The 27993-nt window shown below is 43.1% G+C and overlaps 1 long non-coding RNA gene across 1 annotated transcript; it reads left to right on the plus strand.

Annotated features, from left to right (window-relative positions):
• Positions 1–5656: 5656 nt before the first annotated feature.
• On the plus strand, positions 5657–27905 carry LOC147000527 (uncharacterized). The gene is made up of 3 exons (XR_015045917.1): positions 5657–5672; positions 25966–26142; positions 27475–27905. It is a non-coding gene; the product is annotated as an uncharacterized LOC147000527 (long non-coding RNA).
• The last annotated feature ends 88 nt before the right edge of the window (positions 27906–27993 follow it).

Raw genomic sequence — 27993 nt, forward strand, 5'->3', positions numbered from 1 at the left:
GCCAGCTAGCACCGGAAAGTGCTGCATGTGTGTTTGTGAGACCAGGGACTTGACTGTCAGATGGGAATACACGTTGTAAGAGCAGGTTGAACAGTGTGCATTACTGTGGGGAAACACCCAAACTGCTGTTCTTTTCCATTTTACTATATTTCAGTTGCAGCCTATTTTATATCAAGTTTATATCCATTAAGTGTATTTGCTATTGTTTTCAAAGTGCTGACAAAGGTTACATCGGTAAAGCCAGTATTCCTCTTCCCCATTTCCATCGGTCACTCCATGAAATGACTGAGTTGTTTCTTTCTTCTTCCCTTTCTTGTTTTTCTGTCTTTGGGAAAGTGCTCTTTGATGACACAACCAGCTGAAGACCAGGCTGGCATTTTTACAAGAGTCCCATGTAGACAGAGCTCGGTTACCTCTATCTACATGTCTATCACTTATGCATTCATCATCCCAAATGAGCACTGCAACCATGTCTCTTTTCACTACCCCATCCTAGTCCCTGGACTCCCTGAACATACTCACAGATAAGCTCATTGCCTAAACAGTCTCCTGGTCATACATGGTCAAGTGTATGAACTCACTCAAGATTGCTGGAATGAAGGTATGTTTTATTGTCATGGAACAAGGTACACTGACCAGCTGGTACTGGTCAGTGGGCTGGTGTGTGCTCTCACTCTCATGCCTACTGTGCTTTAGCAAGGAGACAAAGCAACGTCCAAATCTCAGGGTGTGGGTGAAATGGAATGAGGAGTTGGGGAGTCGCTAGTTAAAGAATATAAAGTTTCAATGAACAGGGAATGACTCTGAGTACTGTGCCTTGGTAAGGTAGGACGCTCAGCAGTGTCCTGTAAAAATGCCAAGGAACTTTAAGGGTAGGAAGGCATGTTTGAGTGTCAAAGGATCATGTGGGAAACTTTTTGGAAATGTAAAATTTATATATTGGAATTAGTGTTTCTGTTTCTATATTTTAATTTGCTTTGGTTTTTAGCTCTGTAGAGACATCCCTTAGAACCATAAGATTTGGTGCTGATTCAGGACCATCTCTTCCTTTGCACTCCTCCGTATTAGGGAGATTATGGTTCTGGCCTATTGTGTCCCCTAGTCTCTGTACTGTGAGGAGCAGGTGTGGCAGCAGTCCCAAGATGGTGCCCCGGACTGCAGCCAAGTCTCATGACTTGCACCTGACTTCCTCATACACCCTGATTAAGCCACGTCCACTGCGTGAACTGCACAGGTGCACCATGATGCAAGATCAGACGAATGAGGAGTGATGATTCTGGCCAATTGACTGCTGTTATGTGGACTGGGCTGATGGGGCAAGGTAGAGGGGTTATATAAGGGATTGGGAATGGGGGCGAGAGAGATTTTTCCTGCATGCATGTTGACAGGTTCCTGAATAAACTGCTTTGAGAAGAACGCTGTGTTGTTGCTCTATTCTGCTGGTCGGAGACAGAAGCGACACTGTACCACTTCATTTTCTGCCAAACCCTATCTAAGCCTCCCTCTGTGCATTCTCAGGTAATAAAGTGATTTCAGACACACATATACCTATGAATTTATGATAAGCAGGATGAGGGGATGACTTGGCAAAAGAAAATTTATACTCCCAAAGTTTCATGTGATTGTGTTCCTATATAAAGTATTTCTACCTGTTTACTCACAAAACTGGGAACAAAATGACAGTCTTCAGATTGCCATAACGTTTAAGCAGTATACAGCTTACTGCCCCCACACACCCTGTGATCCCAGGAAATCACATACAGGGCAGGTTGGGGAACAGAAAGTCAGAAGCAGCCTGTGGTTGCTTATAACCATTAACAGTGTAAGAATTGAACACAGGAGCTGTGGGGGTTGATTGAAGCACCCTACAAGACATTATTAGTAGGCTCTCTTGAGATGGTAGAGGGGAAGGGTCTCCATCTTGGGGAGGCTCAGGAGGCAGGATCCTGACTGGGATAGGGAAAGGGAATCCTCCAGGTGAGCTGAGTATTCAAGGCCACAGCAAGGAGATTTGTGTTCAACAAGCACTAAGGGGACGCTGTTTTTCTTGAGAAGGCAGGAGCAAAGTCTAAAGTTCTGGAAGCCAGTAAGCTAGCCTGGCAAAAGCTGCTGTTGGTAGGAATACTGCATGGGTATGATTGGCCAGTGAAAGTTACCCCCACAAGAATTAGCCACGCCCTTCATGAGTTAAAGCAGACATTTTCGAACCAAGGATGTGGCTGCTTCAGCATCAAGTGTTGGTGAGTGTGAAGAAAGCCAAGGGGGTTTGAAACCGCCACTTTCTGCTCTGAGGGATGTGGGAACCCAAGAGACCCGGGGTTGGCTTGGTGCACTGTGTTGTCTCATCTTGAACACTGTTGGGATGGAGACCAAATTGGTCTGCTTTGTCTTCATGATCCCCCTTCGACCAGTTTTCTCCCAACTGCCCTTAAGGTTTCTTCCTCCAACTCCCACTTGATGCATCTCTGACCTCTCATCTGCTGCTTCTGCCCTTCAGGGTCTCCTGATTGGCACCTTGTGGCATCTGCTCTCGACCAGCAAGAACAACAGGACCACCAGTTCTTCTAACAGCAGTTTATTCAGCAAGCTTCAGTCTTCATCTCTCTAGCTTCATCTTTTTCTCTCCTGAACCCTGGGCCTCTCACTCTTATATACTCTCAGCCCCCATCCACTCAAGGCAGGCTACATCACCTCACCAGGCACACAGCTTCAGCCAATCAGGGAGGCAGAGGCGCATCTCCACCAAATATGGACTTGTTTACACCGCCAGCATCATGGTGCAGCTGCGCAGCTCTCAGGATGGTCATGGCTATTTTCAGGTGTATGAGGAAGTCAGGTGCAAGTCATAAGACTTAGCTGCAGTCCCGGGCGCCATCTTGGGACTGCTGCCACACCCGCTCCTCACAGCACCTTCCTCTGCATACTGCATACTGAGCACTCTTAGTACAACTGTTAACAAGCAGTAATTACATAATCCTCCTCATTGCCCTCTTAGAGCACACAGTAGAACAAGTAGGTAAAGTAAACAAAATTATAAATACCATGAATTGTAATGGTGCCAAGCAGATATATTCTGAACATTACAAGATCTAATATCAGCCCTCCACAAAAGTTAGAGTATACATGCCTAGATTGCAGGGCCAGGAAGGTCCTGTTGAACAGGGGAGACTGAGGGCTTAGAAGACAGAAGTCTCTGTGGAAAGTGATGTGTGACCAGCCAGGGCTTTATGGTAAACTGGAAACAACATAGAGGCTGAGGGAATGTGAGCTTAGGCCACACAGGCTAATGGCCAACACCTGAAGTCTTTGCTTACCAGTTCGGAGGATGCTACACAAGGGATCTTAACCATAGAGAAGATGATCTCATGTGCCTCTTAAAAATGAGTTTAGAGCAGGGAGTGGTTCCTGGCCAGAGAGATCAGATGACTGCATGAGCAACCCCTTATAGGACAAGGCTTGGCTTCCTGGTATAACAAAAGGAGCTCTGTGGGCATTCTTCCAGGAAAACTGGTGACAGCCACAGGAAGAATTTTGGATCTTCACAAATTTGCCCAATGGTACTTTGAAGGAAGAACCATTTGTTCTGGCTACAGGTTCTAAGTTCCTTGAGGACAGCACAGCTCTTCCTGCTTCAAGCCCCAGCTTAGCTGTACAGAAGCTACAGCCTTGGACTGTGCCTTAGCACCCAACTCAGGACCACTTTATCTCACCTTGAGAGACAAATCTTAGTACTTCTCACCTAGTCCCACCCACCCCAAGATAGTGCCTGGCTTACAGTAGTGAGTTGCAGACTCAAGGGCAAACCAAGATGACACACTGTAATCTTTCTGGGTTGACCCCAGGACAGAGCCAGGGGTATCTGCGTGCTTGAGACTGGAAGCCTTGGGCCCAAGACTTGGTCCCAGGTCCCCTTAGTTTGTAGGTAGCTGCTTCCCCAAGGTGTTCTGTGGTCTCTCTGTGCACCTTTCAAGTGTCTGTGTCTCCAGGGTTCCCTTCAGAAGGACACCAGTGACATAACAAGAGAACCCACCCTTAAGGCTTCATTGAATTGATCACCTTAAAGGCTCTGTCTTCACGTGTCACCTGCTGAGAGAATAGGAGTTAATATTTCCCATATGAATTGGGTTATCCCATGACCAATCTAAGGCACTGAAGAAAGACTTCTAGGTTCAGATGAAACCTGGTTGAACTTTCTCACCATGCTCCATTCTAATTGGACCAGACTCCGGAAATGCTTGCAATCCAGGTCTTTTTGGCACTGCTGTGCAGCATTGGTCTAATTGTATAGCCCAGTCAGTTGGAGTAGAAAACTGAATCCATGTCATCGCATCAGAAAGAAAGAACAATGCAGTCTACTTGTAGTTGGAACCATATTATAAATAGAAAATACCCTAAAGAATCTGCTAAATCCTTTGCAACCAATAGTGGGTTATACAAGACCAATGAATACATGCTCTGTCAACAGAAAGAAAGCATTTTTGTCTCCTAGTAATAAAGAAAAGTAAAAGTAGGGAGAAAGTTCCATGTAGACCACAATCTCTAAAACAAAATAAAAAATAATTTGAAATAAATTTGACCAAACCAATACTACACGTATTACTAGAGTTGCTGTTATTGTTTCAAATGTAGGAATTAAGTAAATTTTATCAAAATAGTACAGAGATTTTCATAATTGAACTGAAGGAATTTAGCAATTAACAGTTTATAATTCCTAGGTATTGGGTTACCATTACCAGTCAGAGTTTAAGTGCAGAAAAATGCTGTCTCCAGGTGATAAGAGATTCTCTGTGTGAATATTAGGAGAGTTAATTCCCTAGAAGGAGGGGCTGCATCCCTATCTGGAGACAGAATTCCCTTCAAGAGGGTCTGAGTCTCCTGCATGAATGACTAGACCCAAAAAAGGAAAGGCAGAATCTACTGCAGGAGAGAATGATGGGATCCCTAGAAGGAGGGACTTAATTTCTTGTCTGAAGAGACAGGAGCACCAGCGGGATGTTGAATCTTTAGTTTGACATTGTATTTTCAGCACAATGGTCTGAATTCCCTGAATCCACAGCTGGAACCCTGAGCCACCAGCAGGAACACTGTTCCTGTCCCAGTTGTCTATGGGAGTTAAATATACAGTTCACTTCTTTGGCTCATAAAATCCCACCATGCTCTATCTTCCTTCCTACATCCAACAACCATTCCCCAATATCTCATCTTCATATAAAATCCTTTCTCTCCTTAACTTTCAAGACTACTGATGTCTTATGACAATCTATACACACTCAAGGGCAAACATACATGCACACACACAAAACACACACCTGGCTTTGTATGGGTCTGATTTTTTTTTTTTTAAGCTGTACTGTTTCTATGGACCTCTCTAAAAACTCTCTGCTTCCCAGCTAGGCTGACTGACATCTTACTAACCAAAGGATAAACAGTCTGGATTGTAAGACTTGCACCCCTTGTAGTCCTTGGGGCTGATGCTGACAGGGGCTTAGAGCCATGGGATGTGGGTGTATAGCACACCAGGCCTTGCTAAGGCCAGCTTGTCTTGTCTCTGTAGTATGTGAAGGAGACTGAGCAACCTGACAGTTGACAGTTGACAGTTGACCTTCTCCTTGCTGAGAGGGTTCCTATCCCTTCTTGCACTCTGTTCATTCATGGTATTTCAGTATGTGCAGGTAGGTGCTGCATTGATGGATTTTTCCTTTTGGATCCTTGGTTGTAGGTTAAAGAAGAAAGGATAGTTGAACTGGAACCAGAAAATAATAATCTACACCTGAGATTGTCAGAGGTAATGTTTTGCTCTGTCCTGTAGACTGATTGACCAGCTAGCCACATGTGAGTGTTTGCATTGAGTCAGCTACTGCATTTGCAAAAGATGTAAAGGATGGCGGGTTTCCTTTGATTTTTTCCCATCCAATGAGGTGGACACTTTTTTTTTTCTTCTCAAGACAGTGTTTCTCTGTATAGCCCTGGCTGTCCTGGAACTCACTTTTTAGACCGGGCTGTCCTCGAACTCAGAAATCCACTTGCCTCTGACTCAGGAGTGCTGGGATTCAAGGCGTGGGCCACCTCGCCCACTGGGGTAGACACTTACTATGCCATCCTATACTGGAACAGAAATGAATTCTACATGATAATTGTGCTCGCAAGTACTTAAGAAATAATTCCTTAATGACACTCCCATCTGCTGCTTCTTGAAAGTTGTGTTATACAACTTATGCATTATGTATTCATCCACATTTAGTCTAATAAATCTATAGATATAAAACCTTTAGGGTCATCGCATGTTGTTATAACCAAAAGCATGAGACTCTATAATTTTTTTTTAATTAGGTATTTTCCTCAATTACATTTCCAATGCTATCCAAAAAGTCCCCAATACACTACCCCCCCCCAGTCCCTCACCCACCCACCCCCACCCCTTGGCCCTGGCATTCCCCTGTACTGGGGCATATAAAGTTGGCTAGTGCAATGGGCCTCTCTTTCCAGCGATGGCCGACTAGGCCATCTTTTGATACAAATGCTCTAGAGTCAAAAGCTCTGGGGTACTGGTTAGTTCATAATAATGATCCACCTATGGGCTTGCAGTTCCCTTTAGCTCCTTGGGTACTTTCTCTAGCTCCTCCATTGGGGGCCCTGTGATCCATCCAATGGCTGACTGTGAGCATCCACTTCTGTGTTTGCTAGGCCCCGGCATTGTTTCACAAGAGACAGCTACATCAGGGTCCTTTCAGCAAAATCTTGCTAGTGTATGCAATGGTGTCAGCGTTTGGAAGCTGATTATGGGATGGATCCCTCGATATGGCAGTCTTTAGATGGTCCATCCTTTCTTCACAGCTCCAAACTTTATCTCTGTAACTCTTTCCATGGGTGTTTTGTTCCCAATTCCAAGAAGGGGCACAGTGTCCACACTTTGGTCTTCGTTCTTCTTGAGTTTCATGCGTTTAACAAATTGTATCTTATATCTTGGGTATCCTAAGTTTTTGGGCTAATATCCACTTATCAGTGAGTACATACTGTGTGAGTTCCTTTGTGAATATGTTACCTCACTCAGGATGATGCCCTCCAGATCCATCCATTTGCCTAGGAATTTCATAAATTCATTCCTTTTAATAGCTGAGTAGTACTCCATTGTGTAAATGTACCACATTTTCTGTATCCATTCCTCTGTTGAGGGGCATCTGGGTTCTTTCCAGCTTCTGGCTATTATAATTAAGGCTGCTATGAACATAGTGGAGCATGTGTCCTTCTTACCGGTTGGAACATCTTCTGGATATATGCCCAGGAGAGGTATTGCTGGATCCTCTGGTAGTATTATGTCCAATTTTCTGAAGAACCGCCAAACTGATTTCCAGAGTGGTTGTACCAGCTTGCAATCCCACCAACAATGAAGGAGTGTTCCTCTTTCTCCACATCCTCGCCAGCATCTGCTGTCACCTGAATTTTTGATCTTAGCCATTCTGACTGGTGTGAGGTGGAATCTCAGGGTTGTTTTGAGTTGCATTTCCCTGATGATTAAGGATGTTGAACATTTTTTCAGGTGCTTCTCAGCCATTCGGTATTCCTCAGGTGAGAATTCTTTGTTTAGCTGTGAGCCCCATTTTTAATGGGGTTATTTGATTTTCTGGAGTCCACCCTCTTGAGTTCATTATATATATTGGATATTAGTCCCCTATCTGATTTAGGATAGGTAAAGATCCTTTCCCAATCTGTTGGTGTTCTTTTTGTCTTATTGACGGTGTCTTTTGCCTTGCAGAAGCTTTGCAACTTTATGAGGTCCCATTTATCGATTCTCGATCTTACAGCGCAAGCCTTTGCTGTTCTATTCAGGAATTTTTCCCCTGTACCCATGTCTTCGAGGCTTTTCCCTACTTTCTCCTCTATAAGTTTCAGTGTCTTGGTTTTATGTGGAGTTCCTTAATCCACTTAGATTTGACCTTGGTACAAGGAGATAGGAATGGATCAATTCGCATTCTTCTACATGATAACCGCCAGTTGTGCCAGCACTATTTGTTGAAAATGCTGTCTTTTTTCCACTGGATGGTTTTTGCTCCCTTGTCAAAGATCAAGTGACCATAGGTATGTGTGTTGATCTCAGGGTCTTCAATTCTGTTCCATTGGTCTACTTGTCTGTCGTTATACCAGTACCATGCAGTTTTTATCACAATTGCTCTGTAGTACAGCTTTAGGTCAGGCATGGTGATTCCACCAGAGGTGCTTTTATCCTTGAGGAGAGTTTTTGCTATCCTAGGTTTTTTGTTGTTCCAGATGAATTTGCAGATTGCCCTTTCTAATTCGTTGAAGAATTGAGTTGGAATTTTGATGGGGATTGCATTGAATCTGTAGATTGCTTTTGGTAAGATAGCCATTTTTACAATGTTGATCCTGCCAATCCATGAGCATGGGAGGTTTTTCCATCTTCTGAGATCTTCTTTAATTTCTTTCTTCAGGGACTTGAAGTTCTTGTCATACAGATCTTTCACTTCCTTAGTTAGAGTCATGCCAAGGTATTTTATATTGTTTGTGACTATTGAGAAGGGTGTTGTTTCCCTAATTTCCTTCTCTGCCTGTTTATCCTTTGTGTACAGAAAGGCCATTGACTTGCTTGAGTTAATTTTATATCCAGCTACTTCACCGAAGCTATTTATCAGGCTTAGGAGTTCTCTGGTGGAATTTTTAGGGTCACTGATGTATTACTATCATATCATCTGCAAAAAGCGATATTTTGACTTCTTCTTTTCTGATTTGTATCCCCTTGATCTCCTTTTGTTGTCTAATTGCTCTGGCTAGGTCTTCAAGTACAATGTTGAATAGGTAGGGAGAGAGTGGGCAGCCTTGTCTAGTCCCTGATTTTAGTGGGATTGCTTCCAGCTTCTCACCATTTACTTTGATGTTGGCTACTGGTTTGCTGTATATTGCTTTTATCATGGTTAGGTATGGGCCTTGAATTCCTGATCTTTCCAAGACTTTTATCATGAATGGGTGGTGGATTTTGTCAAATGCTTTTTCAGCATCTAACGAGATGATCATGTGGTTTTTGTCTTTGAGTTTGTTTATATAATGGATTACATTGATGGATTTTCGTATATTAAACCATCCTTGCATCCCTGGGATGAAACCTACTTGGTCAGGATGGATGATTGTTTTGATGTGTTCTTGAATTCGGTTAGCAAGAACTTTATTGAGGATTTTTGCATCAATATTCATAAGGGAAATTGGTCTGAAGTTCTCTATTTTTGTTGGGTCTTTATGTGGTTTAGGTATCAGAGTAATTGTGGCTTCATAGAATGAGTTGGGTAGAGTACCTTCTGATTCTATTTTGTGGAATAGTTTGTGAAGAACTGGGATTAGTTCTTCTTTGAAGGTTTGATAGAACTCTGCACTAAACCCATCTGGTCCTGGGCTTTTCTTGGTTGGGAGACTATTAATGACTGCTTCTATTTCTTTAGGGGATATGGGACTGTTTAGATCATTAACCTGATCTTGATTTAACTTTGGTACCTGGTATCTGTCTAGAAACTTGTCCATTTCATCCAGGTTCTCCAGTTTTGTTGAGTATAGCCTTTTGTAGAAGGATCTGATGTTGTTTTGGATTTCTTCAGGGTCTGTTGTTATGTCTCCCTTTTCATTTCTGATTTTGTTAATTAGAATATTTTCCCTATGCCCTCTAGTGAGTCTGGCTAAGGGTTTATCTATCTTGTTGATTTTCTCAAAGAACCAGCTCCTCGATTGGTTGATTCTTTGAATTGTTCTTCTTGTTTCCACTTGGTTGATTTCACCCCTGAGTTTGATTATTTCTTGCCGTCTACTCCTCTTGGGTGAATTTGCTTCCTTTCGTTCTAGAGCTTTTAGGTGTGTTGTCAATCTGCTAATGTGTGCTCTCTCTAGTTTCTTTTTGGAGGCACTCAGAGCTATGAGTTTTCCTCTTAGAAATGCTTTCAGTATGTCCCATAAGTTTGGGTATGTTGTGTCTTCATTTTCATTAAACTCCAGAAAGTCCTTAATTTCTTTCTTTATTCCTTCCTTGACCAAGGTATCATTGAGAAGAGTGTTGTTTAGTTTCCACGTGTGTGTTGGCTTTCTATTATTTATTTTGTTATTGAAGATCAGTCTTAGTCCATGGTGATCTGATAGGGTGCATGGGACAATTTCAATATTTTTGTATATGTTGAGGCTTGTTTTGTGACCAATTATGTGGTCAATTTTGGAGAAGGTACCGTGAGGTGCTGAGAAGAAGGTATATCCTTTTGTTTTAGGATAAAATGTTCTGTAGATATCTGTCAGATCCATTTGTTTCATAACCTCTGTTAGTTTCACTGTGTCCCTGTTTAGTTTCTGTTTCCATGATCTGTCCATTGGTGAAAGTGGTGTGTTGAAGTCTCCCACTATTATTGTGTGAGGTGCAATGTGTGCTTTGAGCTTTACTAAAGTATCTTTAATGAATGAGGCTGCCTTTTTATTTGGCGCATAGATATTCAGAATTGATAGTTCCTCTTGGAGGATTTTACCTTTGATGAGAATGAAGTGCCCTTCCTTGTCTTTTTTGATGACTTTGGGTTGGAAGTCAATCTTATCAGATATTATAATGGCTACTCCAGCTTGTTTCTTCCTACCATTTGCTTGGAAAATTGTTTTCCAGCCTTTCATTCTGAGGTAGTGTCTATGTTTTTCTCTGAGATGAGTTTCCTGTAAGCAGCAAAATGTTGGGTCCTGTTTCTGTAGCCAGCCTGTTTGTCTATGTCTTTTTATTGGGGATTTGAGTCCATTGATATTAAGAGATATTAGGGAGAAGTAATTGTTGCTTCCTTTTATTTTTGTTGTTAAAGTTGGTGTTCTGTTTTTGTGGCTGTCTTCTTTTAGGTTTGTTGAGGGATTACCTTCTTGCTTTTTCTAGGACGTGATTTCCGTCCTTGTATTGTTTTTTTTTCTGTTATTATCCTTTGAAGTGCTGGATTCGTGGAAAGATAATGTGTGAATTTGGTTTTATCGTGGAATACTTTGGTTTCTCCATCTATGGTAATTGAGAGTTTGGCTGGTTATAGTAGCCTGGGCTGGAAATTGTGTTCTCTTAGTTTCTGTATAACATCTGTCCAGGCCCTTCTGGCTTTCATAGTCTCTGGTGAAAAATCCGGTGTAATTCTGATAGGCTTGCCTTTATATGTTACTTGACCTTTTTCCCTTACTGCTTTTAGTATTCTATCTTTATTTAGTGCATTTGTTGTTCTGATTATTATGTGTCGTGAGGAATTTCTTTTCTGGTCCAGTCTATTTGAAGTTCTGTAAGCTTCTTGTATGTTCATGGGCATCTCTTTCTTTAGGTTTGGGAAGTTTTCTTCTATAATTTTGTTGAAGATATTTGCTGGTCCTTTGAGTTGAAAATCTTCATTCTCATCTACTCCTATTATCCGTAGGTTTGGTCTTCTCATTTTGTCCTGGATTTCCTGGATGTTTTGAGTTAGGATCTTTTTGGATTTTGTATTTTCTTTGATTGTCGTGCCGATGTTCTCTATGGAGTCTTCTGCACCTAAGATTCTCTCTTCCATCTCTTGTATTCTGTTGCTGATGCTCGCATCTATGGTTCCAGATTTCTTTCCTAGTGTTTCTATCTCCAGTGTTGCCTCAATTTGGGTTTTCTTCCTTGTCTCTACTTCCCTTTTTAGGTCTTGGATGTTTTTATTCAATTCCATCACCTGTTTGGTCTGGTTTTCCTGTAATTCTTTAATGGATTTTTGTGATTCCTCTTTAATGTCTTCTACCTGTTTAGCAGTGTTCTCCTGCAATTCTTTAAGGGATTTTTGTGCTTCCTCTTTAATGTCTTCTACCTGTTTAGCAGTGTTCTCCTGCAATTCTTTAAGGGATTTTTGTGCTTCCTCTTTAATGTCTTCTACCTGTTTAGCAGTGTTCTCCTGTATTTCTTTAAGTTTGTTATTAAAGTCCTTCTTGATGTCCTCTACCATCATCATGAGATATGCTTTTAGATCCGGGTCTAGCTTTTCGGGTGTGTTGGGATGCCCTGGACTGGGCGAAGTGGGAGTGCTGGGTTCTGATGATGGTGAGTGGTGTTGGTTTCTGTTAGTAAGATTCTTACATTTACCTTTCGCCATCTGGTAATCTCTGGGGTTAGTTGTTATTGTTGTCACTGTTTAAAGATTGGAGCAGACTCTGTGTCCCACTCACGAGAAGTCTCAAAATCCTGTGGCGGGTGTCGTGGGTAGCTGGCGGGTGTCAGCAGACCCTGCGCTCTAGCTACCCCAGTGCTGTTCAGACCGGAAGAGGCTGGTGGCCCTACTCAGGCCGGATTTCTGCCTCCCCAACCAAAGCAGTCTCAGTTCCCGCGTGATTGGACTGCAGCAGAAGCTGTGTTCCACTCACCAGAAGTCTCAAGATCCTGTGGCGGGTGTCGTGGGTAGCTGGTGGGTGTCAGCCGACCCTGCGCCCTAGCTACCTGGGTGTTGGTCTGACTGGAAGAGGCTTGTGGCCCTACTCAGGCCAGATTTCTGCCTCCCCAACCAAAGCAGTCTCAGGTCCCGTGCGACTGGACTGGAGCAGAAGCTGTGTTCCACTCACCAGAAGTCTCAAAATCCTGTGGTGGGTGTCGTGGGTAGCTGGCGGGTGTCAGCCGACTCTGCGCTCTAGCTACCCCAGTGCTGGTCATACCTGAAGAGCGAGACTCTATAATTTACAAAGAGCAATTGTTTCTTTCAGTTTGGGAGTCCAACATCAAGGCACTGCAGGTTTGTTATCTATGGCTGGCTCATTTCTCTAATTGGTACTGGCTAGATATCCCATCCTGGTGAAATTGATGAGCAAATAAGCTCTCTAGGGTTGTCTACTCACGAGGGTAGATTCCTCAGTGACTGTATCACCCCCCAGAGGCTTGCCTTAATGACATCTAAAAGGACATTGTCAGTGTGAATCACACAGGGGCACTCAACTCTGCAGTAAATCTAACCAAGCTTGGAAGCTTATCCCCAAAGCCCCTTGAGCCCTTTTCAGTTTCCCTTTGAGCCTTTTGACTTCCAAGCAGCTCCTCATTGAGCTGGCACACAGTCTGATCCAGCCACAGCTCTTTACATGGCTACTTCTGTATCAAGTTGACCTATCTACAACAAGATTCTTAGCATCCTCAGCACCTTCTTCCAGCATTTATGATAGAGCTTTTCTGCTCTCAGGATCAAGCAGGGACTAACCCTGAAACTAGCTTTCTGTCTTGGGCAATGTCCTCCTGTAGAAGCTCAGATGCTGTCTGCCTTGTAGGAGCACATCAGAGACCAGGGTCCAGCTTCCTTCTCTATCCTGAAAAGTAAGAGTACATCTGCTTGACAACTGAGCAGTGATGTGCTATTGCACATACTTGGAAGCTCTATTGTCAAAGAAAGGAACTGTATTGCCTTTTTCAAGTGAATAAACAAATACTGAGTCCAATTGGGAGCTCTTCAACTTGACCTTAGACCATAGTGAGGTTGCTTAGAGATGTGTGGCTGGAATCTCTGGGAGGCTTGGCCTGACAGCATCCTCTGTAAAGACAGAATAAGGATAGGTGACCCCTCCCCTCAAGAGCAACACACAGGGAAGCAGTGAAGTGATCAAACTTCATGGTCCTTTGTCCATGGCTGCAGCTGGAGAGAGCAGTGTTGCAGAAGACTTAGTAGTTGTGAGCAGCAGTGACGCTCCTCATGGGCCTGTGCTCTTCACAGGCTTGCTTCTGTTACACTGTTAGTCCATTCCCATGTGCAGGGCACAGCAGTCACCTCCCACCTCCAAATACTTGGTCTAAGTAAGTGCAAGCCGAGGTGATCTGAAATGGCTTTTCAGACACCCCTACAGCATGCCACACTCCAGGGAGCTGATGCTGAACAGTCCAGATGCAGACATTTCCAGGTTGGCTGGGTGGTCACGATGCTGTTCATCTCCATCACAGGCTCCTCTGTGGTGGTAGAATCTCCACTGACACTCTCCTTTATTTTCCTTTGATTTTTTTGTTTTAAAGCATAGTGCTCCTTATTCAGGTTCCCAATTCTTGCAGGCATTGGAGACCCTGAAGGTACACAGTCACTTGTGTCCTTAAACTAGGGTATGTAGGTGGAGAGCCATGTATTTCATGAAGCATAGCCGACTCACTCAGAACACAAGGAAGATGTGGGAACATGAAATAAAAATAAAGATGAAAAAGCAGGGTGCAAGGCAGAGGCTTGAGAGCAGAGCATCAGAGAAGGAAAAATCCAGAGTCCAGCGAAGTAGAGTGTGGAAATACAGCAGCAGGCATAAAGGAGTTTCCAGTGCTCAGGGTCTGGGTGTGTGAGGAGCTCAGGAAGAAGTTGAATGGGGTGATGCTTTCAGGATTAACGACTGTTTTATCTCTTCTGTACCATTCCTGGAGAAGTGAGCCAAACTGTTAATGATGTAAATAGTCTCTAGTGCCTTAGTCAAATCAAAGACATAGTCACTGCCAGATGCCAGTGTGCTGGTGACCCTTACACCTGGAAGTGCTCAGTGGTGGAAAGCATAGGCATTGGTTTTTTTTTGTCTGTGTGGTTTTTTTTTTTTTTTGTTTGTTTTTGGCATACTTACCCTGAGTGAGGCTATATGTGTCTCCCACTTCTGCTGGAACAACAGAGAGTAAACATTGGTGATAATCCAGATACACCTGTCTGTATGAAGGAGTCACTTCACCAGCTATAGTCTCTGTCTCAATAGATCCAATCTCACAAGTGCTAAGATTTCAATCATTAAAGAAATATGAAAGCAGTTACATGAATTACAGATTTCACATTTCTGAATTTGAAAAAGGCTTGAGCCTGACTCTGTGCTTTCTTCAGCTCCTCAGATATCTTAGTTTTTTCTATGGACAGGCCTAGTGGCAGTGCTGGGACCCAATAGCTAACTTTGACTGGGCCTATATCATGTTCATGGGTTTGGGAAGTCCTAGACGACTATTCTGAGGCCTTTGAGGCCCTTGTATCTATGTAGTAACTGAAGTTCCTCAAACTATAACCATGACTCAGGATGTAGAACCCATTTCAAGAGATGCTCAGTTGAAAACATGGCATTCAAGAGAGATTTGAAGACAGCTGACATGGAAAGAGATGCTAATCTTTCTAAGCTCCTCCCCATTTCACCAAATATCTACAATTTAGACAGCCTCAGCCCATGCTGAGAAGTGTACAGAGAAAGATCTTCCCATCTAGGGGTCCCCTTCCTATAAGAAATAGATTTCAGGACAGTAAATAATTTTTGAGGGGAAGTTTTTTTTTTCTTAAACATGACACTTTTCCTCTTGTATTCAATTTTACGTAATTGTTTATTTTAATTTCACATGCATTTGCGTTTTTTCCTGCATGTACATATGTGTGTGGGGATGTGGGGGACATGAGATACCCTAGGGAGTTTGTTGTTCATGGGCAGTTCCATTTAAAACACTCAGAATAACAGATGAAATGCAACATCACCAATATTCATTTGGGCCCTTTCATTATTCTCTGTGGATGTAGCTGCCCTTGGGGCTGACAGTGTCATCTTTGAGAATGGCTGCCATAGAGAGAGCTAGAACTGTGATGGCTCATGTCCTATGGCTACCAGAAGACATGCATCCAGTCATATCTCCAGGCAAGCATGCTGAGGAAGAAACAATCAGCCACATCTAAACAGTGTGGGATGTGTCATTACACAAAGGATATGATTTCTCTAGCAAATGGACATTCTATAGAAAAGGATAGAGTGAAGAAGAAAGATGCAATAGACTAGGATTCCATTACACATTGGTTTCCATGTGGCTTTGTCAGACATGACTGGGTAGGGTCTTGGTGACATCTGCAAACTTGGAGAAACATAACCCAAGACGGACCTCTCTTCAATGAGAAGACTAGCCTTATCTGTGGCTTCCTTCTCTAGATCTCAGGAGGAAAGGGATGTCAAGTGTCCTTGTGTCTGCTATTCTCCAGTGCTTTTAACAAGGGAGGATCCTCCTTCAAGATAGCATGCTTGAGGGTCGTAAGATCTGTCACTGTTGTGGTTTGATTATGAACATCCCCCAAGGAGCTTGTGCTGTAAACTTATGTTTGAACTCTTAGGACCACCCAAGTGTGAATGTGTGTGCCCGTAATCCCAGCACTAGGGAGAGTGGCAAATCAGCATATTCCTGTAGCTTACAAGATTCTCAGCCTAGCTGAGATGACAGAATTTTGTTTCAGTGAGTGACCTGACTTGCGGTCATAAGGGAGAGAGCAATGAAAAAAGTATCTAATCTTTTCATTTCATCTCTTCATGCTGATACACAGAAGCACAAACATACACACAAACACATATACATGTACACACTCACATGACACACACAGGCATATTCATACATACAAGCACATACTTACCCATACATGTACATAAGCAAACACCTGCATACATATATGGAACACACTCACACATACACCATACTACACATATGCAAATACACATATACACACAGAGAACACAAATAAACACAAACAAACAGTCACACAACATAGATGTACACACACATACATTTGTACCAACAATACATGTCAGGCCATACCACACAGGCACACACACAATTACACACATGGAACACACACACACACAAGCACATACACACATACACAGATGCAAACACATTCACCCCACACCATACAACACACACCATCTACACAAACACACATACACACAGAGATGGTGCCTACTGCAGGATGATTGGGCCATATACAGCTGGATCCTGTCTAGCAAAAACTGGTTTCCATGAAAAGAGCCAAACTGTTCCCAAATACCTCTCACTTCTCATCCTGCCATGGGAATCTTTCTTTTCTGCACACAATCCAACTAAGATGTCACATAGGACGATGACAAAGGCTGACCATTGAGGTCACCCGAGCTTTCTATATCAAAACTGACCCAAACTAACCTCTTCATGCATAAGCCAGCTTCAGTCATTTTGTTCTTGCAGAAGAAAGTGGACTTTCTCAGCCACCCTGAGAACAACCTCATTTCACAAGGTGTGGCTGCTGTCATGTGATCATGTATTAAGAGTGCTTGTGAGAGGAGGAGGCAGACTGCAGCTTTAGAGGTGGAATGAGATGGCCTAGTTCAATTGTGAATGTTCCAGAAGAAAGAAGTTGGCTTGTACACGAATATCTTCAGATTGGGCAGGCTTATTGTTTGGTACCAGGTTACAGTACTAACCCTATCACTTCTCTGTTGGTGTACATGTCAGAATGTCTCCAGGAATGAATTTATGTTGGGTCAGGTTGGGATTATATTTTGCTTTTATTTATTGAAGGCACCACAAAATGAATTTTTGAGAAAACCACTGACTGCTAATATTTGCAGTTTTGAATTTAATATAAATTCTCAGGACACCTGTTTTGGTGTGGCCATTCTCTTAGGTCATAAGGATTAGTAGGTCTACTCTCTCTTGTCATGAGGGTTAGTTGATATAGGTGCTCTCCCAAGTCATAAGAGCAAAGGTGGCCACTGTCTCAAGTCACAAGTGTCAGTGTGGCCACTTGGGTAGCATGAATCAGTTTGTCTGCTCTGAAGGATTTTTTTTTAGATGTATGTTTTTTAATTGTGTGTATGCTTGGTTTTCCTACATGTGTATGTGTGCTGTGTGTATATGCACAATGCCCAGAATGTTCACGTGAGAGTCAGGTACCCTAGAACTGGCGTTGGAGATGTCTGTGTGTTGACTTTTGGGTGCTGGGATACTCTCCCAGATCCTTTGCAAGGGCAGCCAGTGCTTTCCTGCTCTGAAGTCTTTTTGATGTGATGTTTATTACTGTCTGTTCCACAAGACTGGTTCACAGGAATCAGCCTTATGATTGTGGAGGATAACCACACTGAAAATATTTTAATCCATGATTTGATGTTCTTACTGAATATTACAAAGGGTAAAATTTGACTATATTTGTTTCTGAATATTAACAGTGTCTTTGGAACTAAGCTCAGATCATCAGTGTGTTCCTTTCCATTCTGATCCATCTGGATAACCCCCAAGGTTTATTCTTTTCTGTCCTCAGTGCTTGCTGTATTGCCTCAAAACCAACATCACTAAGAAAAGCTAAAGGAGACTTTAAAAATCTTCACAGTTAGAGATTTAAAGACACTTGTAGATGGTTTACACACCATATATCCCAACACTTGGAGAAAGAGTCTCTCTGTGTCTTCCAAACCCTTGGTGAACATGGTCTTCAGGACAGCCAGAACTTTAATGGTGAGAGTCTGTCTTTAAAAAAAAAAAAACTAAGAAAACACCACACACACACACACACACACACACACACACCACTCTGCAGTTGCTACCCATCTCATTCCTCAAGTGAGCTCTTAGAGCAACAGTTCTTCAAGTCTGCAGACTTCTGATCAACCCTCAGGATCTTTCCACTGACATCAGGCAGGTTGCTGCTAGCTTTTGATAAGTTGTTTTGTGTTGTTTTGTCATTTGTACTCCCTTAGCTGACTTCCCCAAGTCCTGCCAGATCCCACTCACCACCTTCAGAGGTATTTAGTGTTTTCAAGTCATGCTGAAAAAATAAGATACTATTTGTTTTGATTGTAGCATTTAGGATTGTGTTGAAGAGGTAATTGCAGAATGTAAGCTGTTTAACGAGTAGGTCTATGAGTTATGACTAGGTGTAATCTCATCTGCTGAGTGAGTGTTTGATTAATGGCCTTCTCCCTATTGGCTCCTGTGGTATTTTTACCCTGAAGCCTGAAGGGTTTGAATTTGGGTTGGGTCCTCTTGTAATTTTCCTGACCAGCACATCTGGAGTTACCTTGTAGGTATAAAGAGGTTCAAAGCTTTCTTGCCCTGGAGATGCCTGTTTACCTTTTTTACCTAATCCACATCTTATTGAAATTCGATGGAGAGCAGCTTGCTGGCTTTTCAGCAACACCTATTGACACACATTGAAGGTTCTCTCTGCTACTGATGTGAATTTCTGAATTCCTATGTCATTTTGAATAAGCTCTACTCCATGGTCTTGAACATTTGAGTACTCAGTTCTCAGTAGGTGACTATGTTTGGGTAGATGTAGGAGGCGTGCCTTGCTGAAGAATGTCACTGGGGCTGGGGTTTGAGGTTTTAGATATTTGTATCACCCCCAGTGCACTCTGCTTTGTAATTTGAGCCTAGATGTGAGCCTTCAGCTTTCTTCTTCTTCCACCATGCCTTATAGCTATTGAACTTAGCCTCTGGTTACAGGTGATGTCCTGACCATGAGTTCCACTAGCCTCATTGTTTTATAGTTTGCTCTGCTCATGGCATTTCTGTCCAAAGATACAAAGGTAACTAATGTAGAAGTTGATGCAATGGAGTGGACTCTTAATGTGACACTTGATCATACCAAGTTGTGCTTATGTGGGTTTTGTTTTGAGCAACATGGAAGACTTTGGAATTTTGAACTAGAAGTGTTTTAATGCTCTAAAAAGAGCTTGATCGGCTAGACATCACTCATCTAACCATCTAATCTGTCATAGGGAGTGACGTAGTTCTGATTTTACTGCTGTGAACGGATACCACAACCAAAGCAACTCTTGTATAGACATTTAATTGGTTTTGGCTTATGGGTTCAGAGGATTAGTTCATTATCATCAAAGTGGGAGCTTGCAGATTCCAGGCAGACATGGTGCAGGAGGAGCTAAGAGTTATTTATCTTCATCTGAAGGCTGTTAGGAGAAAACTGGCTTTCAGGCAGCTACCACAAGGATCTTATAGGTCACACCCACAGTGATACACTTCCTCCATTAAGGCCAAACATACTCCAACAAGGCTACATATCCAAATAGTGCCATTCCCTGGGCCAAGCATTTTCAAACTTCCACGGGGAGCTTAAGGCATCTTGGTTCCTGGAATCCCCTGTGATCAGAAGCATCATCCAGTGTACTCTCATCAGTCACTAGATGTAAAGCAGCTAAGCAAAGGGCTGAGACAACTGAGAAATACTAGTATGGAAGGTGTGTCAGTTTTCATCTGTATAGAGAGACACTATGGTTGTGACCTGACCTCAGCTGTCCAGGTTTCACCAGTGTGACCCATGGACTATGTCCATTCTCCTGTAGGCAAGTGTAATTTGGCACTGGTCTTAGGTAGGGTTTTACTGCTGTGAACAGACACCATGACCAAGGCAAGACTTATACAAAACAACATTTAATTGGGGATGGCTTACAGGTTCAGAGAGGTTCAGTCAATTATCATCAAGGTGTGAGCATGGCAGTAACCAGGCAGGCATGGTACAGGCAGAGTTGAGCTGAGAGTTCTATATCTTCATCCAAATGCTGGGAACTAGGCTGAGGATCTTATGCCCACACCCACAGTGACACACCTACTCCAACCAGGTCACACCTATTCCAGGGTCACACTTCCAAATGGTGCCACTCCTTGTTACATTAATATACAAACCATCACATTCCACTCCCTGGCTTCCATAGAAGCCAGCTACTTGTTTCACTGTCTGGGATTCCAGTTGATGTTTTGTACTCCTCCTAAGGGATGGCATCACTTCTCCAGCTCTGCCCTCTGTAGCACTCTAAGCTCAGGTTGATCCACTCCACTACGGCTGTTGTTCTTAGTGATCATCCCGTGATACTGACATCTCCAAAACACTGGGGTGTTCCACTCCAACTAGGCTTCACCAATAGCCTCTCATAGGCTCTCTTCATGGTGCCAAGCCTCAAATCCTTTGCATGACCCCTTCCGTCCTGAGCCATCAACTACAGCTGAGGCTATACCTTTTCCAATGGCCTTCCATGACCTCTCACAGTGCCAAGCCTCAGCTGTTCTTCATGACACTTTCATGCCGTCATAACCAGTACCACCTAAGTGTTTCTTACACATTACCAAGTCCAGATACAGCACAAGGTACAATCTTGATATCTTTGGAACACAGCCTCTGTGCTCTCAGAAAACACTACCCAGCGGAAGTCCCCTCAATGGTGCTGGTCTCTTCTTAATCACCGCAAATTGCTTAGCTCCAGCTAATCAGCATCAATAGTCCCAGTAATGCAAAGTTTATACTTTAGTACTACTGGTATCTTGTTAATCACAGCTGATTCTTCAACCCCAGCTAGCCAGAACCACAGAATCTTCACAATCAAACTAGCAATGGCCCTGAAAATGTCTTTAATTATCTCTCTGAAATTTCACAAGCCAGGCCTCCATTTTCTGCACTGTTATCAACATTATCTTCAACCCTTCTTCACTTTGGAGACCCAAAGTCTTATGCCTGAGCAAGCATTGCCTATACAAAGGTCAAGATATCAGTGTACCCTTGAGGGAGGCCTAACAGTGTTCTAAGTACAAGACAGAAGTGTAGCTATGCGGGAGGCTTAACAGTGTTCTGATGATGTACAAGAGATCCTGGAGTCTTTGGAAACATTTTTCCATGTGTATCACCCCATGGCGAAGCTCATTCCTGTGAAAATGTATGTTGCCCAGGGAATACTGTTACACATTCATATGTGGTGAGAAGACACATCTCAGACAAGCTTTTGAGGGACAAACAGGCCAAGGGAGTATCTATCTATCTGATGGCCCAGAATGTCATTAATACACTTGAAGTGCTTTTGATGAAGCAGAAATGCATATAATGTGACAGGAAATGCTGTCCAGAAAGCAAACTCATGTTGGCTCACACATTGGGTCTCGATTTTCCCCTGATAATGGAAGATTTGTTATGAAGAAATGAAATATAAATCAGAGGCCTAAATATTTTATTTAATTTTAATAGTTACATATTGAGCTTAATATCTTAGTCTCCAAATAAACACTATGGAAAACTTTGGTATTTTTAATGTTCTTTTTAATAAGAAAACTCAAAATATTAGTGCCATGTGGACATTTCTATATTTATGAATGCTGTGTATACTTATGAAGTTACCGTGGCTGCACTAGCAGAAGTCCTCAGGATATTGTTAGAGCACTGGGACCACATCCCACACAGGAACAGCAAGCTTACTCACCTGCTCCAGGATTGCATCAGTTTGTCTCTCTAGGAGACCCCAAGCAGAGGGGACAGAGAACGGGAATTTAGGGTGCTATCACAACCATGTTTGTCCTCTTGCCCAGACCATACAAATTTGGCAAAGCTAGAGCTCTACCAGGCCCCTGTCATGTTCTGTCCACAGGGTCAGTGTGAGTCAGTGCAGCTTACACTATGTATTAAAGGTGCTGCAGGTTGGTGCATATGGTGGGCTTTCCTTTAGCCTTTCTGCCCAGACTATGAAGTTCTTTTGGGGACACTGTCATGGCTGTCTTCATTCTGTCAGGCACAGTCTGTGGATGAGTCTCTAAGCTATTGTAGAGGGGATCCCACTGAGGAATTAGAGACTTGGAGTCATTTTTAGACCCAGGGCCTATGCCACTTGTTCGGTAGCATGTAGTATCTGCTCAAAGTGTAAGCAGACACTCTCCATCCCTGTAGTCCCATCTTGGAGTGTGGGCAGACTCTCTCCATGCCAACAGCTGTCTGGCACTCACAAATGTCATTTCATGCTTTACACATGGCATTTTCAATTTTTCTTTTAAAAGGCAGTGATGCAAAGTTAGTAATTACTCTGTATGCATCCCCTGGCCTGAAGCACATGGCTGAGACTCTATGAGGCATAAATTTGAGCTAGAGCTCTGCAATTTGAGAGAAGATCATCTAAAAAGAGACCTCAGTTCTCAGATGGGGAAGCCAGGAATGGGCCTGGTATGGGAACTGGATCTTCAGTGAAATATGCTTATTGTCATTGCTTTATTGTGTGCGTGTGCATGTGAGTGTGTGTGTGTGTGTATGTGTGTGTGCTCACCAACACTTCATACATAACCAGGTTTCTCTTCTCTCTGAGTAGGCTGTTTGCTCTCTGAGGATGGTAGTTAGCCTGGATGGGGCCTTAGCACAGCTTTTCCCCAGATCCCTTGAACCTAAGCTGATAGGGGAGGAGGCTGCCTGGTGGAGAGAATCCTCCTGGATCAGGATTTGGACTGGGCCCACTCCTGGAAGAGTAGCTGGATTGTTGGTCACTAGGAGAGTGAGGACAAAGTTGAACTTGTCACCTCAGGAGGCATAGTGAGGTCCAGGATCTGCACCTATATTGCAGAGCCATACATAAGCCTTGTCTGTTCCCAGCTCTATGTACAAGTCAGGTTAAAGCTCCATTCCCATTCTTTCAACTGTGATGGGGATGGAGGCCATAGGGTTAACAGAGGTCATGAGTGGCTTGCAAGAGTCAGCATGGTGCCAGGCCCACAGGACAAAAGATGTGTTTATAGTACTAATCCTCTTTAGGAAGCAGGTGTTCAAAGCTGGGCATAAGTGACAAGAAGCCTCATATCCCAGAGAAAGGATGGCCAGCCCCCAGACTCCTCTCTGTAGAACTATGAGTAGCTGTTACAGATAAGTGGGCCTAGACAATAAAGAGGGCAATCTATTTCACCTGTCTCAGAGTCCAAACTGTGTGCATTTTCAACATGGATGCCAGGGCCATTAAGGCCAGCTTCATTGTGACAGACCTGGAAGAGGTCCAATAGATCTACCTGCTGTTGGTATTGTGTATATTTGAAGAGACCACATTGACAGGAAACAGTTTTGGCATCATAACTCCAATTCTGGTTCTCAGATGGTCTGGGTTGTACCTTAGCTTTACCAAGCTGACACAGAAGCCCAGATACACATCCTCCAGACCCGTGGGGACAGCAGTGACCTGGCTGCCTATCATTATCTGAGGGTTTGATCTTTCCTGTATCCTATCACTCAGGATGATTTCAACAGAATGTGAACCAGCAGCATTGAGCCTGAGAAAAAATGGGAATTTGGAGTGGGACGACCTGAATGAGAGATGGTAGGACAACCAGAACATTCAGGAATTCTCCAACGTGATCATGAATATCTTCCCTGGCAGGGACAATAGAAGCTATTAAAGGATCAGGCTTGGAGATTTGGCTTAGGACTCCAAGTACCCTCATGGATAGAACCAGATTACAGCTGGACATCACCAGACGCTGACACCTGTGTCTGACCAGTGGTACTGGCTTAACAACAAACACATCAGAGGGATGTAGGAGAAGGGGTAAGAGGAAGATAAGACTAGAGACAGGGTGGATCCCTGCTCCTTAATTGTCTCTTTCCCTGATGGGCCCTGACCATGGCCTAGATGAAGCCCCGAGGGACTAGATCTGTGAAAAGATCCATGTGTTAATTTAGCCTTCCTTCATTAGACACTGACCACAGGGCAGGTAAGGCAGAGCTTGGGTCTCTGCCATTGTGCCTTATGTCCAGAGCATAGTCAGAGTGCCCAGAGCAACAAAGCACGCTAGATTATGACTGTGCCTCCCAGTTCTGCTCCCAATGTGTGGCACAGCTGTGTTCCTCCACATCACCAGGAAAGCAAGCAGCATTCAAGTGGTGATCTACGAACAGAGTGGTGCATGTTCCTGTGACTGGAGGATGATCCTTGGCTAGGTGGCAGAAGCTTAGATAGCTAGCAACCGGCCCCAATGGGCTCTAAACCAGACAGGGCCTAAACCCTAAATAGCAAGCCTATCAATGAGTCTGCATGCATGGATGTGCAGGGTAATGGCACTTTACAATGCCCTCTGGCTAGAGCAAGGCCAGCCTGCTCCTTGCTTTCATTGCTGTGTCTTTCCTGAACTTCAGAGTTAGGTCACAGGAAAAGGGAATTGAGGTATTGAGGAAAGGAGAGAGTTTGGGAAATTGAGAGGAGCAGTTTTCTGAGAGGAGTCACATCTGCTGTCTTTAGGGAACATTTGGTTTGAATCTCAGGAAAATGCTCACACATAGCACTCACACCCACCACACCTACCACACCCACAGCCCTCACACCCACAGGGCAGGTGCTCAACAGCCAGAGTAGACTGAGAGGAGAGGTGGATTGTAGGTATGCCACTCTGGAACTGTCCACACCTACCTGACCAGGATGACCAGCATGCCCTAGGCCCTAAACTTCCAATCCCAGACTGAGTGGCCTTAAATTTGCTCAACTCTCCTGCCCTCCTGGCCCCTTCCCACGACTCTCCATGGCCTTTCCCAAGACACAGCTGTATCAGAGGAGTCATGTTGCCTTCAGTGGCCCCTAGGCTTGATCCTCATGGAAAAGATGTTGAGGTTTAGTTGGTGAGCAGCTGGCCCCACTGCCCACTGACATTCACATCCTACAAAAGGGGTGTCTTCTTCCTCCCTTAGTGTTACTGCCTTAGGTCCTATGATCTTGTAACATTGAATTGCATTAATCAGTGCTGGTCTGACTCTCAGTATGAGACTGGGGAAGGTTTGTGGAATTGCTCTATCTACATTTAAACTACCCTCACAATTAAACTTGCTTAGCTGGCAAGAGTTGCCTGCTTACTGAAACTGAACTCACTGGCTTTGTTATTTTCTTTCTCCATTTTTAGTGTGGGGATGTAACATCAGACATACAAACACATCATGTATGTTCATGCATGTGGAGGCCTTAGATTGATAGAAATTATCCTCAATTTACTCTACCAACTCATTGAAAGAGGGTCTCTCTATGGCTGTGCAGGCTGCCATGTCTTCCCAGTATTGATGTGATCTCTGGTTCACCACTGAGCAATCTCTGGTTCCCTTATTCATTTTTGAAAGTCACTGTCAAGAGAATATTTTGCCACTTTCTACATGGAATTATTTGTTGGTTTATTACTTTCATGATTCTTTTTCTTTGTGTTTTAATCATGAATGTTTGGCCCAGGTGGTTAAGGGCCTAAGGCGCGGTCCTCTCCCTTTTCTTTGAACTTGCCTTTAGTTGTAAGAGTACCAACTGGCTTTTAATGTTCTGTTCAGATCATAGTGTAGGTATAGTTTTCTCAGCCACAATACATAAAATTACTTCAGTAATGTGCAACAATGAATAAGTGTCACTGAAATGTTACAATTTTTATGAAAGTTTACTTAGGCTGGTCACTTGTATTTTGATGCATTATCTTTGTGTTTTCCTCTTGTCCAGCCAAGATGCAGACTTACCTGGCAGTTCTGGAGCCCCTGAAAATCTGACATTTAAAGAGAGTCAGTGCCTCTTTTCACAAGGGCAGGATGTGTCTGACAAAGTGAAAGCTTCTCCTAAATTAACAGAGCTCGAGAATGAACTGAACACAAAGTGAGAAGAGAGGACACCTTTACTCAAGTAGGTCTGCCCTTGGCAGGGCCTTTGTGGGGGGCGAGCCTGAAGAGGAAGGAACAGTGCTACTTCTAAGTGATGTTTATTTTCTGTACCTGAAATGGTTGCAATTTAGAGATGTTTCAATTCCAAGAAACTGTGTTTTACTTTACCAAGAAAAATCCTGTCTAGTTCTTTGTGATCTTGACTCACATGAAGTTACCTGTTTCTATTAGATTTTGGGGAGACTCTTGGACTCATAGGGCAGAATGAAGATGAGGGGGTATTTCTTCTCCCCTATCTTCTTTCATTGTCATTCCAAGGGCAGTAGGCCAAGAAATTATCTTTCTGTTTTTTTCCTTTAAACTCCATTTGGTTACCAGACAGTGACAGCTGAGCAGGTCTGAGTTCTACTGTGTCACAGTGGACCCTGTCTGCAGGAGTCAGGCCTCTCAGCCCAGGGCAAATGCTTCCTTTACCTTCTATCATTTGTATGAGGTGGCTAGATGGAGTTTCTTATGTAAGGTGCACATCACATTCTTGACAAATGTGAGCCTCCTGACCAATTTAAATGTTTGAGATTGAATATCTAATTAATAATTCAAATTTGAAATTTCTCAAAAAAAATTTGAGGATTTAAGCCTAGGGATTTTATTTTTATAAATACCAAATTATCACTAGACTAATCACTGGTGGAAATTAAAGACAGCAGTTATGTTAGAAAGTTACCTAATATTTCAAAGGCTGCAAAGGATCTAGAGCTCTCTAGTAACACAGCATTCATGTAGGAATGAGCAGAGACATCTGAGAAGAGTGGGAGCTCATGGGTGGCAGTAAAAGTTAGGTGTCTCAGAACGTATACATTTAATAAAGTGATGTAGATCCAATGTCAGGAAAGGAAGGAGTGTGTTGCTATGCCTCCTCTGACTCACATGCTTTCTCAGCATAATAGACTTATTTAATTTTAATTCCTAAACTTTGCACTGTCATTCCTCAGCTGAGTTGTGTGAGGCAGACCTCAGTTTGCTTGTTTTGTGTGAAAGCTGATTTTATGATTTCAAGCACACTTTCTATAGGAGAAACCCCTAATGTGGGTCCAGATGATCTTTCTGTACCATAGTATTCTCTTACAAACCTGTACATCAGGAAAATATGCACACTCTCAAATAGAACAGAGGTATTTGCAACCTGAAAAACCACTTTTAATAAGAGCTGTAAGATAAATTGTTGAAATGCAAGTGTAAATATTTTTATGTTAATCCAGTATCCTATTTGAAAGCGTGTCTTTGCTGTTTCCTCTGTAAGAGAATAGAATGGCCCTGAGAGTTTATGAAGGATTTACATACTCATCTTGCCTAGGAAGTGCAATTTCATTGTGACTGGAGCATACTGGAAGCCATCGGGTGTCATAATCATACATCCCAGAGAAGAGCAGTCACCTGCTGCCACTAGTACATGGGAAGGCAGATGCTCAGAAGAGCCAGCTACCACCTGAAAACTCTGCATGTGTGTTTGTAAGACCTGTAGTGAAGTAGACTTGGCCTTCCCTGGACAGTGAGGTCAGATGTGAATACATAGTATAAGAGCCCGTTGAATAGTGTGCATTACTGTGGGGAAACTCTTAAACTGCTATTGTTTTTCATTTCAACTGTTTTTCAGTTGCAGCCTAATTTTAATAAACTTTGAATTTATTTAAGTGTATTTGCTATTGTTTTCAAAGTGCTGACAAGGTTTATATTTGTAATGCCAGCATTCCTCTTCCCCATTTCCATCTGTCACTCCTTCATTAAACTGCTGAGTCATTCCTTCCTTTGTCCCTTGATTGTTTTTCTGTTTGTGGGAAAGTGTTCTTTGATGACACAACCAGCTGAAGACTAG

The sequence above is a fragment of the Mus caroli genome, unplaced genomic scaffold, assembly GCF_978045245.1.
Source record: "Mus caroli unplaced genomic scaffold, Mus_caroli_1 scaffold_18, whole genome shotgun sequence".
In the NCBI taxonomy this organism is placed as follows: domain Eukaryota; kingdom Metazoa; phylum Chordata; class Mammalia; order Rodentia; family Muridae; genus Mus; species Mus caroli.